Source organism: Hevea brasiliensis, chromosome 6 (assembly GCF_030052815.1).
Source record: "Hevea brasiliensis isolate MT/VB/25A 57/8 chromosome 6, ASM3005281v1, whole genome shotgun sequence".
Lineage (NCBI taxonomy): Eukaryota > Viridiplantae > Streptophyta > Magnoliopsida > Malpighiales > Euphorbiaceae > Hevea > Hevea brasiliensis.
The window spans coordinates 45,854,279-45,872,033 of NC_079498.1; positions in this window are offsets into that span (position 1 = coordinate 45,854,279).

Genomic DNA, 17,755 nt, shown 5'->3' on the forward strand with positions numbered 1-17,755 from the left:
GTATTATAATTATCACGTTGGATCTGTAAACCTATTAAATGCATTTATGATTGGATTGGATGAGGGAGCTGAGCTCCCATTTGATTTTATGACATTATGAGTATGTGGAGGGTGAGTTGAGCTCCCTAAATTATTATATATATTGTGCTTATAGGTTGGGTGAGTCAAAACTCCCCGTTGTATGGTCCATGTTATGGCTTGACTCGGTCCATGTTATGGCTGGACTCTGTCCAATTAAATTCTTGAAATTGGGCTTAATATGGGTTTTAGGATTGGGTTAATGAACAGTTAGGCTTACTACAGGCCTTGGGGGCTTTAGGTTGGTCCAGGTCCTAGTGCCGGTTTAGCCCATAGGCTGGGTCGTGACACTTCTCATCCCAAACTAGGAATCAAGCCACATTTTAGCACCAATTATGCATCCCAAAGAACCCTCTCTAAAATCCAAGGCCATCCCCAAGAATATTTTAACAAGGTACCCATGGAACACATCCAATGTCAAAAATCTAAACAATGTCAAACCATATTACAATTCAACTTAAACTACCCAAACCCACTTTTAGTCATTCAACTTCAACACATAGAGCACACACACAAACTTCAACTAAGAACTCACTTTTAGCATAGTTAAAATCCTTAAATAATGAAACTTTCAAGCAATAAGAAATACTTTTCAAGCTCTATTGATGACTTTGTTTTTCTTTTTATAGCTAGAATTGGGTTGACATCCTACTAGAACCTTTAACAAACTTCTCTCTACCCAGTATTGCCAACAAAGACAGGCCTTCATCCACCAAACCTAGTATCATTGTCCATTTTACACATACCATTCACTCTACTTGTCTCTATTGTGTTGACTTTTCATTAACTTTTAGGTCCCTCCAGCACAACCATGGGCATGTTGAAGTCACCCACAACCACAACTATTACTCCAAGTACCTCCTCAAACTTTCTCTATTTGCAATGAACTTGTTGCCACTTATTTGCTTGTAATGACTCCTTCATCTGCTTTTACATCTTCTGTTCCAATTGGGAGAACTTCATTTTTTCAAGTGTGACATAGATCTTTTTTTTTTCTACACAACTGAACTTGTTTGCAAGTAACACAAGGCACCAGCTCCTTGTTTTCAGCAGTGCCTATTGTTGCATCTCTAGTAAGTCCTTTAGGATCAAGGCTTACTTCTTGCAGGCTTTTCCTTTAAATTAACCATTGCATTTTAATGGAATTCCATGGCAAGATTTCCTTCCATTGGTCCATCTGCCAATCAAACCAACTCACAACCATTGGCTGTTATTATTATTACAGACAATCCAAGGTAAGTGTAGTACTACCATAATTAACTTTTCTTTCCATGCTCAAACCATAACTTGCTCTTATCTTATTTGAACAGATCCATCATTGTTACTTCTTTCAATGCTTCTGGTTCTAGTCTTGGCCCGAATGCCACTTTTGAAGAGCTTGCTCAATGTGTCCTACCCTATCCACTGTCTAATTCATATGAAAACCTTCTAGGAAAATATACTACTTCCTAGAACCTTGTGAAGGAGCGGAAGCATGAAAAACATAAGTTTATACCATTGAATTCAAAAATTTTCACCTAGGGTCACATGCATCATTCAAGATTTATTTTTATCTATTTGATTTCAATGATAAACAACATATTAAAACTCTTTTAATATGTTTTTGGATCTGTATTTGCCATTTAAGATTTTAAAATTAATTAGATTAATTTTAGAACCCTAGATTAAATCAAGAATAAACACACTAATCTCTTGATGCACTGCAGTGTATTTGCGCCTTTGAGATGCGTCTTCAGGACACCAGATGTTGTCCCTCTAGCTTGTCCATATTAAGAACACCTATGGCAGCCCTTGAACAGCTTCTAAAGCTTTTTCTATTATTTAGAAAATCAAGTTCTGCCTTTTAAGAGATTAAAGATGTAAATAGGACACTAGAAACAATTTCTAGTATTTTTAATTCAAGTGATTGTTTGTTAATCTCTTGGAAAGATAAGAGAAGAAGATGAAGAAGAGAGAAACCTTCTTGGGTGGCTGCACCAAAGAAAGAGGCTGCTGGTTGTGTTATTTTTAATTCATAACAACACTTATATAGCTAGGTCAACACATTAAACCCTTGCCACATATCACCCTTTGACTGGTTCTAGGTTTAATTGACCCAATCACATTGTGCCAAGTGTCAAACCTATTTTTAATCTTAATTTTAATCATCTTACATGATTAAAAGACATTTGGCAAGCTTATGTGCAATGCCATGTGCCACTATCTCATGGTGCCACGTGTCACCATCTCATGGTGCCACGTGTCACCCTGTGAAAAGACTAAAATGCCCCTGTGTCTTAATTTTGAGTTCTCAACCCAAAATAATTATTTCTCTTCTTCTAATCAATTTATATCAAATATAAATTAATTAATTAATCTTTATTAATTAATTTCTCATTAATTAAATTCATATTTAAACACTTTAAATATAAATTTAACTTATATTATACATCCAATAATCTAGATTTGGTTTCAAGTTATGCTAGGGACTTTGCAATCTAATTGCAAACTAAACCTATTTAATTAATCAATTAAACTCTTTAATTAATTAATTAAATCATATTTAATTAGGTGATAACTTGTGTATGTGTGTGACTTACTAGGCTCATCACTAATTGGCAATGAGACATGATATCAACTCTTAATATCATCAGAACTCTTTCTTACCATAAATGATTTCTCTAAATCATTTTATGCACCTCATAAACCATGGTTAACACCTAGCATAGCATGCCATGGCCACCCAATCAATAATAAGGTTTACCTTAAATGAACCTATAATCATATGTTACCAAGCACTAGAATATCTCTGTTACAAAATCCCAACTCAAGCTGGAGTCATGGTTTATGTCAAACCCCATTTGCTATGAATATTATGTTCTCTTTTAATTCCAGTTCTTGATTAAAAAGATTTTACTCATCAGAAACTCTTTTCTGAATAAATCTATCTATCCTGGCCAGAATAATGAAACATCAAGAACAATTAAATGAACATAGTATTTTATCCCTATTTACTTAGAGGAACAGATTCCATCTTGATTAATACCTACCTTTATAGATAACTAGTAGAAGCCAACATATGCCGATATACCCATACACAGTACAAGTATGAAAGCAGTATTAAACTCAAACCACCTATATACAAGATAACTATGCTATATCAGGTTTAAAGATTATATGCACTAATATGATTTATGACAATGCATTGACAAGAGTAAACTCCATGTGCTTGTCATAAGTGTCACTGGTTCGGCCTACTTATAATTTATAACTGCCTATCATGTTTGTCATATGGCATGAGACTCACCATTCCATCTTATTTATATCTCATATAAATAACTTGGGAACAAACATGAATACAATCTTTCTGGATAAGTCATGTCCTTATTATAAAGTAACCTCCATTGTGAACCTATTTATGATACTTTGTACTAGAAATACTGTCACTCATATTCTTAACAACTTAAGAATAGAATTTCTAGCAAAATATCAATGGACCTTTTCTATTACACATAAATATCTTATGTAAACGAAAAAGTGAAAATGCCTTTCATTAATAAAAACATGTACAAGATACATACTAAATGATATGCTCTAGGGCATACTACTAACAATCTCCCACTAGCACTAGAGCCATTCATTACAATATCTTAGAGCCATCTTCTTAAGATGTTGGTCTAATTGAGTCTGTGACATAGGGTTAGTGAATTGATCAGTTGGAATTTCAGCTGATGCTATTTTTTGCATGGCTACATCGCCTCTCCCAACTATTTCTCTGATAATGTGGTAGTGCCTTTCTATGTGTTTGGATTTTTGGTGAGACTTGGGTTCCTTAGCCTGTATGACTGCTCCATTGTTGACATAGTGTAGTGGAACTGCTGACTCAATGGAATGAACTATTGTAAGTTTTGTCATGAACTTCTTTATCCAAACAGCTTCCTTTGCAGCATCTGATGCAGCAATATACTCAGCCTCTATAGTGGAATCTGCAGTCATGCTCTGTTTGAAACTCTTCCAACTGACTGCACCTCTATTAAAAATGAACACATACCCAGAGGTAGACTTTCTATCATCGATATCTGATTGGAAATCAGAATCAATATAACCATCCAATTGCAAGTCTCCACCTCCATAGATCAAGAATAAATCCTTAGTTCTTCTCAAGTACTTAAGGATATTCTTGACAGCTATCCAATGTTCCAAACCTAGATTGGATTGATACCTGCTAGTTAAACAAACAGAATATGCGATATCCGGCCTAGTACACAACATTGCATACATTAAACTTTCAATAGCCGAAGCATATGGAATCTTGGCCATTTTATCTCTTTCTTCAGGTGTCTTTGGAGACATCTCTTTAGAAAGATGGATACCATGTCTCACTGGTAACAATCCTCTCTTGGAATCAAGCATGTTAAACCTCTTTAACACCTTTTCCAAGTATAGACTTTGGGATAAACCAATTATTCTTTTCGCTCTATCTCTATAGATGTGAATCCCAAGAATATAGGTTGCTTCCCCTAAGTCTTTCTTGGAGAATGTATTTGACAACCATACCTTTACAGTTGTCAACATACCGTGTCATTACCCATCAATAGTATGTCATTCACATATAAGACAAGGAAAGTGATAACACTGTCACTAACCTTCTTATATACACATGGCTCATCCTCATTTTTGATAAAACCAAAGGATTTAATGTCTTCATCAAAATGGATGTTCCAACTCCTCGAAGCTTGCTTTAACCCATAAATGGATTGCTTTAGCTTGCATACCTTAGAACCATCTTGGGATTCAAAACCCCTAGGTTGTTCCATGAAAATGTTCTCTTCAATGTATCCATTGAGAAAAGCTGTTTTAACATCCATCTGCCAAATCTCATAATCATAGTATGTAACTATTGCTAATAGAATCCTAATTGATTTAAGCATGGCAACAGGTGAGAAAGTCTCATCATAGTCGATTCCTTGCCTTTGGTGAAACCCTTTTGCTACTAGCCTTGCCTTATAGGTCTCTACCTTTGTAACATCCTCACTTTAGCTAGTCCGTACAGTCTACTGTTCTGGTGACCAATGTCGGTCCGGGCAACTAGAATGTTTTAAATTATAATTAGACTAAAGTGGGGAGTTATAAAGAAATTAAATAATGCTCATAACAATCAAAGAAAATTTATAAGAACGAAATACACTAAGATTAAACCAGCCGAAATCCCAGTGATGAGTAACCCGAAGAGGAAGTGACGGTAAAGGCCTTTAACAGCCCTAGACCTGGGGGAAAATTTATGAAATAATTTTTGGGACTCCAGAGAAGGGTCATTGAGGTTCTTATAGCATTAGAATGCCAAGAAAATCCTTAGAAAAATTTTTCTATCAGTACACACAATTTTGGCTCGTTAAGCCAAACGGAGGGAATTTTGGTTATTTCATCTTCAGAGCTGATTTTTAGCCAACATGTCCAGTTAAATAAATAATTTATATTACATAAAATATGAATAAATGTTGTTAAAAATTTAATTAAAATTAAATAGACAAGAAAATGATAGAAAATGAGAAAAAATGAGGATTTTGACATCATTATGATGTCATTACTATTCTTCCACCCAATCAAATGTTGACACATGGCACTAAATTGTTTAAAAAGACTTAATGGGCAGAAAACAAAAGAAAAAAAAAATCAGAAAAGCCTTATCCTTCTTCCTTGCCGTTTCACTCCTCTCCCATGGCCACCATTGTCAAGCTTTCTAAAGCTTGATTTCCATAGTTTTTCACCCACTAAACCCTAAGTTGTCAATACAAAAACTTGTTCTTTCCTCGTGGTAAATCTTTTGGGAGCAAAAGAAAAAGAAAAAGAAGAACCCTAGCAAGTTGGAATTTCACTCCATTAGAGGTTAGTGACTTAAACTTGATTTTCTCTTTAAATTCATGTTTAAGGAGTATGATTGAGTGCAAAATTACAAAGAAATTTAATGAATACTATGTGTATGCCCATCCCACATTTTTGGCAGCCTTGTTTGTGGTAAGATTTTTATGAATTTCATAGAGCTAAAATGGTAGTATGGCTGCCCTTAGTATTAATCTCTTAAGTGGAGTAATGAAATGCAAGTTATAATGCATGGTTTGAGATAGTTGAGTTAGGGTTTGGGATGAAAATGAGACTTTGATCATGTGATGGTGAAAGTAGGTTTTAATGGTCAATTAGTGACCATTTGGTTGTGTGTAAATAAAATGAAGTGGTTTGTATAGCAGGAATTGAGTTTAGTGTGGCTGCCCTTGGTGACCTGCAGGACTGGGCATGAGTCCAGCAGGTTTGGACAGCAATAACTGGAGTTGTAGAGGTTCAATTGGTGCAAGGCCAATTGTACATGAAACTAGACACATAATGGCACAACTTTGGTAAAGAAAACATTCCCATAAAACTAAAACAAGTTGACCTAAAGATTGCCCTAATCCGGGTGACCTACATTCTTCCTGGGCAAATGACCAAATGATCAGTGTTTAGTCATTTGGTCATAACTCAGTGTAGTAAGGTCCAATTGACCTGATATTTTACTAGCAATAAGCTTAGATATAGACCTATAACTTTTATGAAGAAATCTAACCCAAATTATGACTATAACATATTCAAAAAGTGACCTGCAGTCACTGCTCAAAATATTGTGATTTGGTCAGTCTAGAAATTCTGGAAAAATTATAATCCGTCCAGTTGTGGTTTTTGGGCCATAACTTGAGTTACAAAACTCCAAATGGAGTGATTCAAAGAAGGAAATGTAACTAGACAAAATAAGGAACAACTTTCATGTTGATCATTTTTCCAAATTCCTATTGCAAAAATGACTAATGGAATAGTAAATACAAAGCTTGAAATCTGAAAATTTTGAACAATTAACATTAAGCTTAGAAATGGTATTGGCAACCAATACCAACAATTTTAGAATGCAAAATGTGATATGTATGGAGTATTAAAACCAATGTGCCTATTATCCATGTAAAAGTCAACATTTTGTTGACTAAATGAATTAAATAGTAACACCAAAACTTGAATTTCAAGAATTGTGAAACTTAAAATTGTAATATGCCCTAGTACACCTAGCAAGATTGGTTTGGATAGGTTGGCATGCCAATAGGGTTCTGTTAGCAGTACTGTATATGGCTTCATGCCATTCTGTGTTTCATGGCCTCTCATGCCATTCTATGATAAAATAGCCTTTGGTTATATTAATTGAGTTATTATACTTGAATTATATCTTTGATGATTATTACAGCTTATTAGCTGTTCTGTTGCACACTGGGAGACACAATGTGACCGATGGTGTGATGGTCCGAGGTACTTAGTACCCAGTGCCAGTTTACCCATTTATCCAGTCCAGTCGACTAGTATGGGTTACTCGGGCAATGATAATGAATCTTATAAAATTTTAATCGAATAATACTGCAATATATGCTAGAAATTAAGTCTACCAAAAATGTAAATCTACATTCTGCATATTTATGTTATTTTAGTTATTTTATTTTATATTGTCACCACTAATCAGAATTGCTTAGCGCGTCGCTTTTGCCATACATAGGTACTAGAGACATAGCTAGGGAGCCCAGTAGACATCAGACAGGGTAAACTTTCAGAGCTACATACTGAGTCCAGAGTCACCTCACATTGCAGTGCATTTGGCAGTACATTAGGCCACTTTTGATATTTTGATATTTTGATATTTTGTATTTTGTAAACTTCTGTAACGTATATTATAAACTCATGTGATTATGCTTTTGATGTAATTGTCTATGAACTATGTTCAGTAATAAATGTGAGCATTTCTTATTGAGTTGAATGTGATATGAATTGAATTTAATTTTGAGATACTGAAATTATTTGAGAAATTATGGAGAATATATTGGTGGTTGACTGAGAATGATGTGATGATTTTATTGGAAGTGTTTTTAACAGATTCAGAAGAACTGTTTTTTCAATTTACAGCCGACACTCTGTCGGATTTTCTATAAAATTTATGAAAAAATTTAGATTAATTAAAAATTGTAAATAAATAAGTAAAAAGGGTAAATTGAATTGAAATGTGATTTGGTGCTTCAGCACACTGTGTGGCATATCTTGCTTAGCTACACTATAGACGGGTAAGGGGTGTCACATTTAGTGGTATCAGAGCATCGGTTTAGGCATTTTTGGGCCTAGATAGAGTGCGTACCATTGCATTGCATTTGTAAGTGTTCAGGTGACACTGATGCAGATCTGTTTGTTTTCTTATTTTGATTAGGATATGGATCCTGCTTCTCAAAGAGCAGTTGATGAAGAGGTGGAGAGTCGTGCTCCACCAAGGGATGAATCTGGAGACAAAGGAGAATCTGCTCCATCAGCATCTGAGGCACCTGCCCAACCTCAATTTGACCTATTTCAGCAAATGACTGAATTCTACTGGCAAATGATGGGGGCAATTCCACTACCACAACCACTGCCACAACCTCCACCAGCACCACAGAAGTCCCATCTGGAGAAACTGCGAAAACATGGGGCTGTGGATTTCTTTGGGAAGAAAGATGATGATCCCATGACAGCAGAAAACTGGTTGGATAGAACAATCAGAGTGCTGAAGCAGCTTAATTGCACCCCCGAGCAGAACCTGGAGGGTAATGTGTCCCTACTTCAGGATGATGCATATAAGTGGTGGGACACAGTAACCAGTGAGGTGCAACCAGAACGGATCACCTGGGAATTCTTCCTCACAGAGTTCAGGAAGAAATATGTCAGTAAAGTGTATTTAGAAGAGAGAAGAAGAGAATTTATCAGTCTGAGATAGAGGTAATTATCAGTGGTAGAGTATGAGCGTGAGTTTGTCAGACTGAGCTGGTATGGGAGGGAGATAGTCCCTACAGAGGCAGAGAGGTGTAGAAGGTTCGAAGAAGGGCTCAATGACAATATCAAAGTCATGATAACAGCATTAGAGATTATGGATTTTGCTAAGCTAGTTGATGCTGCAACGAAAGTAGAAAGAGTCCGAATAAATGAACAAAATAGAAGGGAAAGACAGCAGAAGAGGGGTCCAGGTCAGTCCAGTACATTTTATGCTCCCAGTAAGAAGAGTAAGGATCCTCCTGCTTAGGGTTCAGGACAACCACAAGGTCAGGGTTAGTCTCAAGGGCCTAGACCATAGTTCACAACTAGGAGAGGCCAGTCCACACCATCAGTTGGCAGCTCTCCAGGGACGGTGTTTAGGGGACCAGCCCCAGCATCTTCTGCCTATTCGTACTTCCAGAAGTGGCATAAGGGGGACTATTGGCGAGTGATCAGTGCGTGCTTATGGTGTGGATCTAAAGAACATCAGATCAAGAATTGTCCAAAGAGGACTACTACAGTTGCTCCAACACAAGCTGACAAACCTGCTCCTGCACCACAAAGGGGTAGGAAGCCTGGTAAATCTGAGACAACTGGTCCATTACTGAGGCCTGCATCCGAGTAAGCTGAGAGACCAAAGACTAGAATACCTGCCAGGGCCTATGCCATTAGAGCTCAGGAGGAGCAAGATGCCCCGGATGTCATCAGGGGTACGTTCTTCCTCTACAATACTTTTGTGCATGCATTTGTGGATCCAGGATCCACTCATTCATACATCTGTATCAAACTACCCGTAGAGAGGGGAGTTCCAGTAAAGGAGAGTGATCAAGACATTCTGGTCACAAATCCACTGGGCCATAGTGTGGTAGTGAATAAGGTGTATAAAGGTTGCCTGTTGAGGATTCAGGGGTATGAATTCTCGGCAGACCTAATTGAATTGCCCTTGCACGAGTTTGACGTGATTTTAGGAATGGACTGGTTGTCACGTCATCAGGCAATAGTTAATTGCAAATTGAAGAGGATTTCTCTAAAAACTTCCGAGGGTAATGAGATTACTGTTGTGGGTGAAAGGACAGATTTCCTGTCCAATGTTATCTCAGCCACAGTTGTAAGAAGATTGATGAGAAAAGGCTGTGAAGCTTATCTAGCACACGTGATTGATACTAGGCAAGCTAAGCTGAACCTATGTGATATACCCACAGTAAGAGACTTCCCAGATGTATTTCCTGAAGAATTGCCTGGTTTACCACCATAAAGGGAAGTCGAGTTTGCTATTGAGGTAATGCTGGGTACAGCACCAATTTCTATTGCTCCTTTGTCACACCCTACCCCTCTGTAAGGCATAACATGATCCCGTAGTGTACTTAATGAATTACCAACTCCTTCTACTGATAATCCATTAAATACACTACAAGGGATTTTAAAAACTTTTCTTACTTCTTTTACAGTGGTGAGCACTATTTACAGGTGTTAAAAATCTTTTTGAACTGAAGTAATAGAACCAATACATTTGAATTATTTGGCATTTCTGTAAAAATTTTGGCAGAATACCATCTGTATTTTGGACAAAACAGTTCTTCAGAAAACCTGTAAAAAGCACTTCAATAAATTTCCAAATCTCAACTTCAACATTTTTCTCAACACAACATATTTATCAACTCAATTCCACAGTGATTTTTCAAAGACTGAGATAAAAGAAATGTAATACAATTTTTACAAGTCAAAATAACTCATAATTTACTTTACAACTTCAATGTACAATTTTAATTTACAACTGCTCAAAACCAAAAACAATATGTACATACAGTGAACATACATTACATTACAAAATACAAAATATTGGTATACTTATTATACTCAGTAGTCTCTTGCTGGAGGTACTAGCAGCCTAGTCTGCTGCCCTGTCGGTCTGTCTACCTGCGATAGCAATAAAAAGCTATCGCTGAGACAATGTCTCAGTGGTGCACAACATTAACCAAATACAATTTAAATCACAATTCATAAGTCATGTAAACAGTGGATACTTAAAACCATAGTTAATTTCAAGACAATAATTGTCAACCAGAATTTAAACTCCATTTCTCAATATCACAATAAATTTCAATAAGTCAGATCATGGTTGAATTCAAAAGACAGTATGTGTCAATAAGAGTTTAAATTCATTTCACAATCTCACAATACATATCAATAAATCACACACAGCTTTAATCATGTTCCAAAGTTCAATTCATCCCAAAAGCCAATAGCTAATGAGGTATTCAATTCATCCCAAAAGTCGATGACTAATGAGGAATAACATAGCTAGCTAGCAAAAGTATGAGTACTCATTCTATTCGTCCTCAACAGGCACACACCTCAACACTTCAGCCAGAGAGGGAATTCAATTCATCCCACTAGATAAGCTAGCGAGGAATACAATCAATGTACATGATAGCTGTGGTTTCAAACCAATTACAGTGCTTTTCAATCAATAAGTATCCATCAATATCATTCAAATGATTTCTCACAATTTCAAATCATTTACAATGCTTTTCAAGAATTAAATATCCATTCAAACACATTTCCACAATTTAAAGCAATAATGTACAAATAGTCATAATTCATTTCAATTGAAAATAATTCAAAGGAATTAGCTGTTGTGCACAAACCTCTGATGACTGTCTCTGTCCGGACTCGATTTCCTTCCCTTTTCCTGAGTCTTTGGTAACTGAGAAACACAATTTGAAGTGTTTCAGTACTAAATTAAACTGTCTCTAACGATAATGTTCGATAAGTAATTCACTGAAGGTTATTATTTGCTCAATTACCTAATATACCGACCCTCGATGTGTTTTAGGTAAATTAGGTTTTGGTGTCCTTAATATGTCACATTCGATAGGGTTTTAGGGTTGGTACGTTTTACCAAACTTATTTCCTTGTTTAGTGCATTTTAATGCAACTTGCTGGATTCCGGGATACTAGTTTGACCTAGCCGGACGACCTAGTTTCCTCAGTTTTCGGGTTTCAGTCAAAACTACAAACTTGTAGATCTATGTCTTATGGAACGCGGGGCAAAATTTTAGGTCAATCCGAGTTAAGTAGACCAAGTTATGGTCATTATACTATTGCTGGTCAAATGGCATCAAATTAGGTCAATTTTAGGTCAATTTGGTCAACTTTGGTTCGGCCAGTTTTTGGACCCGAACTTGTGCAAGCTTTTTGACTTGCTTCTGGTCATTTCTGGGTTTTGGTGTCCTCATAAGACTTGTAGGTATGGGTCTTAACTATTCATGGTTAAAATTTCAGGTCAATTGGACCTGTTTTGAGTGAGTTATGGCCTAAACACTAACTGCTGCCCAATTGGTCAAATTTCAGGCCTCAAATGTACTCAATCCGAATTGGTCATTTTTCATATCACCTTGCAAGCAGAATTTTGGTATGCTTTCTCAATGAAAGTTGGCACATTTTGTGCCTAGTTTCACCTCCAATTGGTCTCATACCAATTGAGGTTACACATTTAAAGTTATTGACTAAATTGCATACTGCCTTTAATTACTTTGCTTATACATGTATCCATTACACATTTAATTGCTATATGTCCACTCCCCTTACAATTTCTGTTTTGGTACATTATCAAAAACCATATTCCACTTCACTTAAATGTCACTTTGGGCAGATTGCAATTATCCTCAATACACCAATTAAACTCACATTTACAAGTTCTAAGTACAATCACATATACCCTAAACATTACAAATTTTTACATACATTTACACAATCAATCTATACACATATCCATCAATTCTCAAGGTCAATATTCTGCCAATACTTTCATGAACATATGCATTTATCCAAGAATCTCAAGGCTGCCGAAAACTTCCTCAACACCAAAATATCCTACAATTCATCAATTTCCATCCAAGTGCAAAAATCACCATATACATATGAAGTAATTTACTAGGATATTAAATCACCATAACCAACATCATTTCTCATCAAATATATGCACAATATTTCATCAAATACATAACTCCATGGCTGTCCAAAATGAACATCTCAATAACTCTTCAAACCTAAAAATTTTCTTCACAAAACCAACACCCATAACATGAACACAAAGTTTAACAAAGCTATCTTCAAAAATGCTAACTTACCTTATGGTTGGAACTTGCCAAACCTTGATTAAACTTCTTAAATTTGGTATCAAGCTCCTCCTTATGATGTGTAGACAAACTTTCATGAAGAACCCTAAGTGATTGGAGTTGAAATGGAGGAGTTAAGAGAGCTCATGCAAAACGCCCATGGAGATTTTCTTTCTCTTCAATTCGGCTAGGTTGGGAAAATGGGGAAGATGAAGTTTCTGCTGGGTATAGTGGACTTACATCAGCACATTTTATTGTTTAATTAAATCATTAGTGGCCCACTCACACTAATTTAACTATATAATAAGCTTACATGTGTTATTTACACATTTTTCACTCCATTTTGGCTATTTGTATTAGGTACCCTCAATTTAATTTTTCATTTTATTTTCTAAGTTTATTATTATTTATTTTTAGTAGAAATTTAGGCCAAAAGACAATTCGGGATGTCAAATAACCATAATGCCCCTGTTCGCGTTGCATTCTCGATTTTTCGGTAACATCGGGTTTTGTTTGTTTTTTGATTTCTCACTTTTCTTTGTACTAATTATTTAATTTTTCTTTGATCTTTCTAATGATATTTATTCTTCAATAAGGGTCTATTTAAGTCCTAAAAATGTTTTCCAGGGTTCCCATGATCCAGCTAGTCAACGGTCCACGCCGTGACTTCCTGCATGTCCCCATCACTAGGGTTCCCGGCTCGCTTAACTTGGTAACATTTCTTTGCTATTATTTTTCCTTTGTTTTTCTTGTATTTTCTTTTCTTGTATTTCATTATTTTATGTCTCCTCACTCATATTGAGGTGTAGTTCTAGGCATCCTAGCTGTCCGGACAACACTGGTCACCGGAGCAGCAGAACGCACTACCGAACTTAGGGGTGTTACATCCTTATAGGATGGCACTTACTGAATTGAGGGAGTTGAAAATTCAGTTGCAGGAGTTACTCGTTAAGGGGTTCATACGCCCTAGTGTGTCACCATGGGGAGCTCTAGTGTTATTTGTGAAGAAGAAGGATGGAACTTTGAGATTGTGTATTGATTATAGGCAGTTGAACAATGTAACTGTGAAGAATAAATATCCGTTGCCTAGAATTGACGATCTGTTTGATCAGTTAAACGGAGCCGGTGTATTTTCAAAAATTGATCTCAGATCAGGGTATCATCAGTTGAGGGTAAAGGACGTAGATGTGTCAAAAACTGCATTCAGAACCCGGTATGGGCATTATGAATTTTTAGTGATGCTGTTTGGTTTAACAAATGCACCAGCAGCTTTTATGGATCTTATGAACCTTATCTTCCATCTATATTTATATCGGTTTGTAGTGGTCTTTATTGATGATATTCTGGTGTATTCTAAGGCCAGGGAAGAACATGATGAACATTTGAGGATTGTTCTGCAAACCCTACGAGAAAAGAAGCTGTATGCTAAGTTGTCCAAGTGTGACTTCTGGATGAGTGAAATCTCTTTCCTTGGACACATAGTATCAGCAGAGGGGATTAGAGTGGATCACAAAAAGATAGAAGCAGTGATGGAATGGAAGCCCCCAGAAATACTACTGAGGTTAGAAGTTTCTTGGGACTAGCTGGGTATTACAAAAGATTTGTGAAGGGGTTCTCTCTTATAGCTGCTCCAATGACCAAGTTGTTGCACAAGAATGTGAAATTTGGCTAGAACGATAAGTGCCAAGCCAGTTTTGAGAGACTGAAGGCTATGTTGACAGAAGCACCAGTATTAACACAGCCAGTGTTCGAAAAAGACTTTAAGGTCTACAGTGATGCCTCACATAATGGGCTAGGGTGTGTATTGATGCAAGAGGGGAAAGTGGTCGCCTATGCTTCCAGGCAGTTAAGGCCACATGAACAGAACTACCCTACTCATGACCTAGAGTTAGCAGCAATTATCTTCGCATTGAAGATAAGGAGGCATTATTTATATGGTGAAAAATGCTACATCTATACAGACCATAAGAGTCTAAAATATTTACCAACCTAAAAGGAGCTCAATCTTTGACAGAGGCACTGGATTGAGTTCTTAAAGGACTATGATTGTGTGATAGATTATCATCCTGGGAAGGAAAATGTAGTTGCTGATGCCTTGAGCAGAAAATCCATCACAGCTTTAAGATCACTAAATGCTCGTCTGTCCTTAGCTCAAGATGGAGCTATTTTGGTTGAGTTATAAGTGAGGCCAAACCTGCTATAGTAGATACAAGATGGGCAGAAGGCAGATGAAAAATTAATGGCCATTGTGGGTAAAATTCCAGAGGGAAAGGAAACTGATTATGAGGTGAAAGCAAATTAGTGTTTGTACTACAAAGGAAGAGTGTTTGTACCAGGTGATGCGGAACTGAAAACTAGTATTCTGAAATAAGCACACACTAGTGTTTATGCTATGCACCCGGGAAGCACAAAAATGTATAATGATTTGAAGCCTCATTATTGGTGGCCTGGTATGAAGAAGGATATAGCTGACTATGCGACTAAGTGTTTGACATTTCAGCAAGTTAAAGCAGAACATCAAGTTCCATCAAGATTGCTACAGCCTATAAGCATACTTGAATGGAAATGGGACCGAGTCACTATGGATTTTGTTAGTGGTCTACCTCTCACCAAGAAAAAGCATGATGCAGTATGGGTGATAGTGGATAGATTGATGAAGTCAGCACATTTTCTACCAGTTAGGACTGACTACTTACTGGAGAAGTTAGCAGAATTGTATATCAGTGAGATAGTTAGACTGCATGGACTCCCACTTTCCATCATATCTGATCGAGACCCAAGGTTTACATTAAGATTCTGGAAAAAGTTGTAAGAAGCCTTGGGCACACACAACTCCATTTTAGCACGGCTTTTCATCCTCAAACGGATGGACAGTCAGAACGAGTAATCCAGATCTTGGAGGATATGCTAAGGAGTTGTGTCATTGAGTTTGAAGGGAGTTGGGATAGATACCTCCCACTAGCAGAATTTGCATATAACAATAGCTACCAAGCTAGCATTCAAATGGCTCCGTATGAAGTACTGTATGGGAGGAAATGTAGAACCCTAGTGTGTTGGACTGAATTGGGTGAAGATAAGCTGGTAGGACCAGACCTAGTGAAACAGACTGAGGAGAAAGTGAAGATAATCAAAGCTAACTTGAAGGTTGCCTCAGATAGACAGAAATCTTATGCCGACTTGAAGAGAAAAGAGATAGAGTATGTAGTTGGCGATAAAGTATTTCTCAAAGTCTCACTGTGGAAGAAAGTACTGATATTTGGAATAGAGGGTAAGTTAAGCCCTAGGTTCATTGGCCCATATGAAGTCATTGAACGTGTGGGACCAGTGGACTATCGGCTAGCTTTACCACTAGAACTGGATAAAATCCATAATGTATTCCATGTTTCTATGCTGAGTAGATATGACTCAGACCGTTCACATGTCATCTCCATGGAAGAGATTGAAATCCAACCAGACTTGACATATACAGAAGAACCTATACGAATCTTGGCTCGGGAAGTAAAGGAACTGAGAAATAAACAAATTCCACTGGTGAAAGTGCTTTGGAGGCACCACAACACTGAAGAGGCAACTTGGGAAAGTGAAGAGACAATGAGGCAAAAGTTCCCTCAACTGTTTCCATTAGGTAAATTTCGAGGACGAAATTTTTATTAGAGGGGAAGAGTTATAACATCCTCACTTTAGCTAGTCCGTACAGTCTATTGTTTTGGAGACCAATGTCGGTCCGGGCAGCTAGAATATTTGAAATTATAATTAGACTAAAGTGGGGAGTTATAAAGAAATTAAATAATGCTCATAACAATCAAAGAAAATTTATAGGAATGAAATACACTAAGGTTAAACGAGCCGAAACCCCAGTGATGAGTAACTCGAAGGGGAAGTGACGGTAAAGGCCATTAACAACCCTAGACTCGAGAGAAGATTTATAAAATAATTTTTGGGACTCCAGAGAAGGCTTATGGTATTAAAATGCCAAGAAAATGCTTAGAAAAATTTTTCTATCTGTACACACAATTTTGGCTCGTTAAGCCAAATGGAGGGCATTTTGGCCATTTTGTCTTCAGAGATGATTTTTGGCCAACTTGTACAGTTAAATAAATAATTTATATGACATAAAACATGAATAAATATTGTTAAAAATTTAATTGAAATTAAATAGACAAGAAAAGGATAGAAAATGAGAAAAAATGAGGATTTTGACATCATTATGATGTCATTACTATTCTTCCACCCAATCAAATGTTGACACATGGCACTAAATTGTTTAAAAAGACTTAATGGGTAGAAAACATAAGAAAAAAAAATCAGAAAGCCTTATCCTTCTTCCTTGCCGTTTCACTCATCTCCCATGGCCACCATTGTCAAGCTTTCCAAAGCTTGATTTCCATAGTTTTTCACCCACTAAACCCTAAGTTGTCAATACAAAAACTTGTTCTTTTCTCTTGGTAAATCTTTTGGGAGCAAAAAGAAAAGAAAAAGAAGAACCCTAACAAGTTGGAATTTCACTCCATTAGAGGTTAGTGACTTAAACTTGTTTTTCTCTTTAAATTCATGTTTAAGGAGTATGATTGAGTGCAAAATTACAAAGAAATTTAATAAATACTATGTGTATGCCCATCCCATATTTTTGGCAGCTTTGGTTGTGGTAAGATTTTATGAATTTCATGTAGCTAAAATGGTGGTATGGCTGCCCTTAGTATTAATCTCTTAAGTGGAGTAATGAAATGCTAGTTTTATTG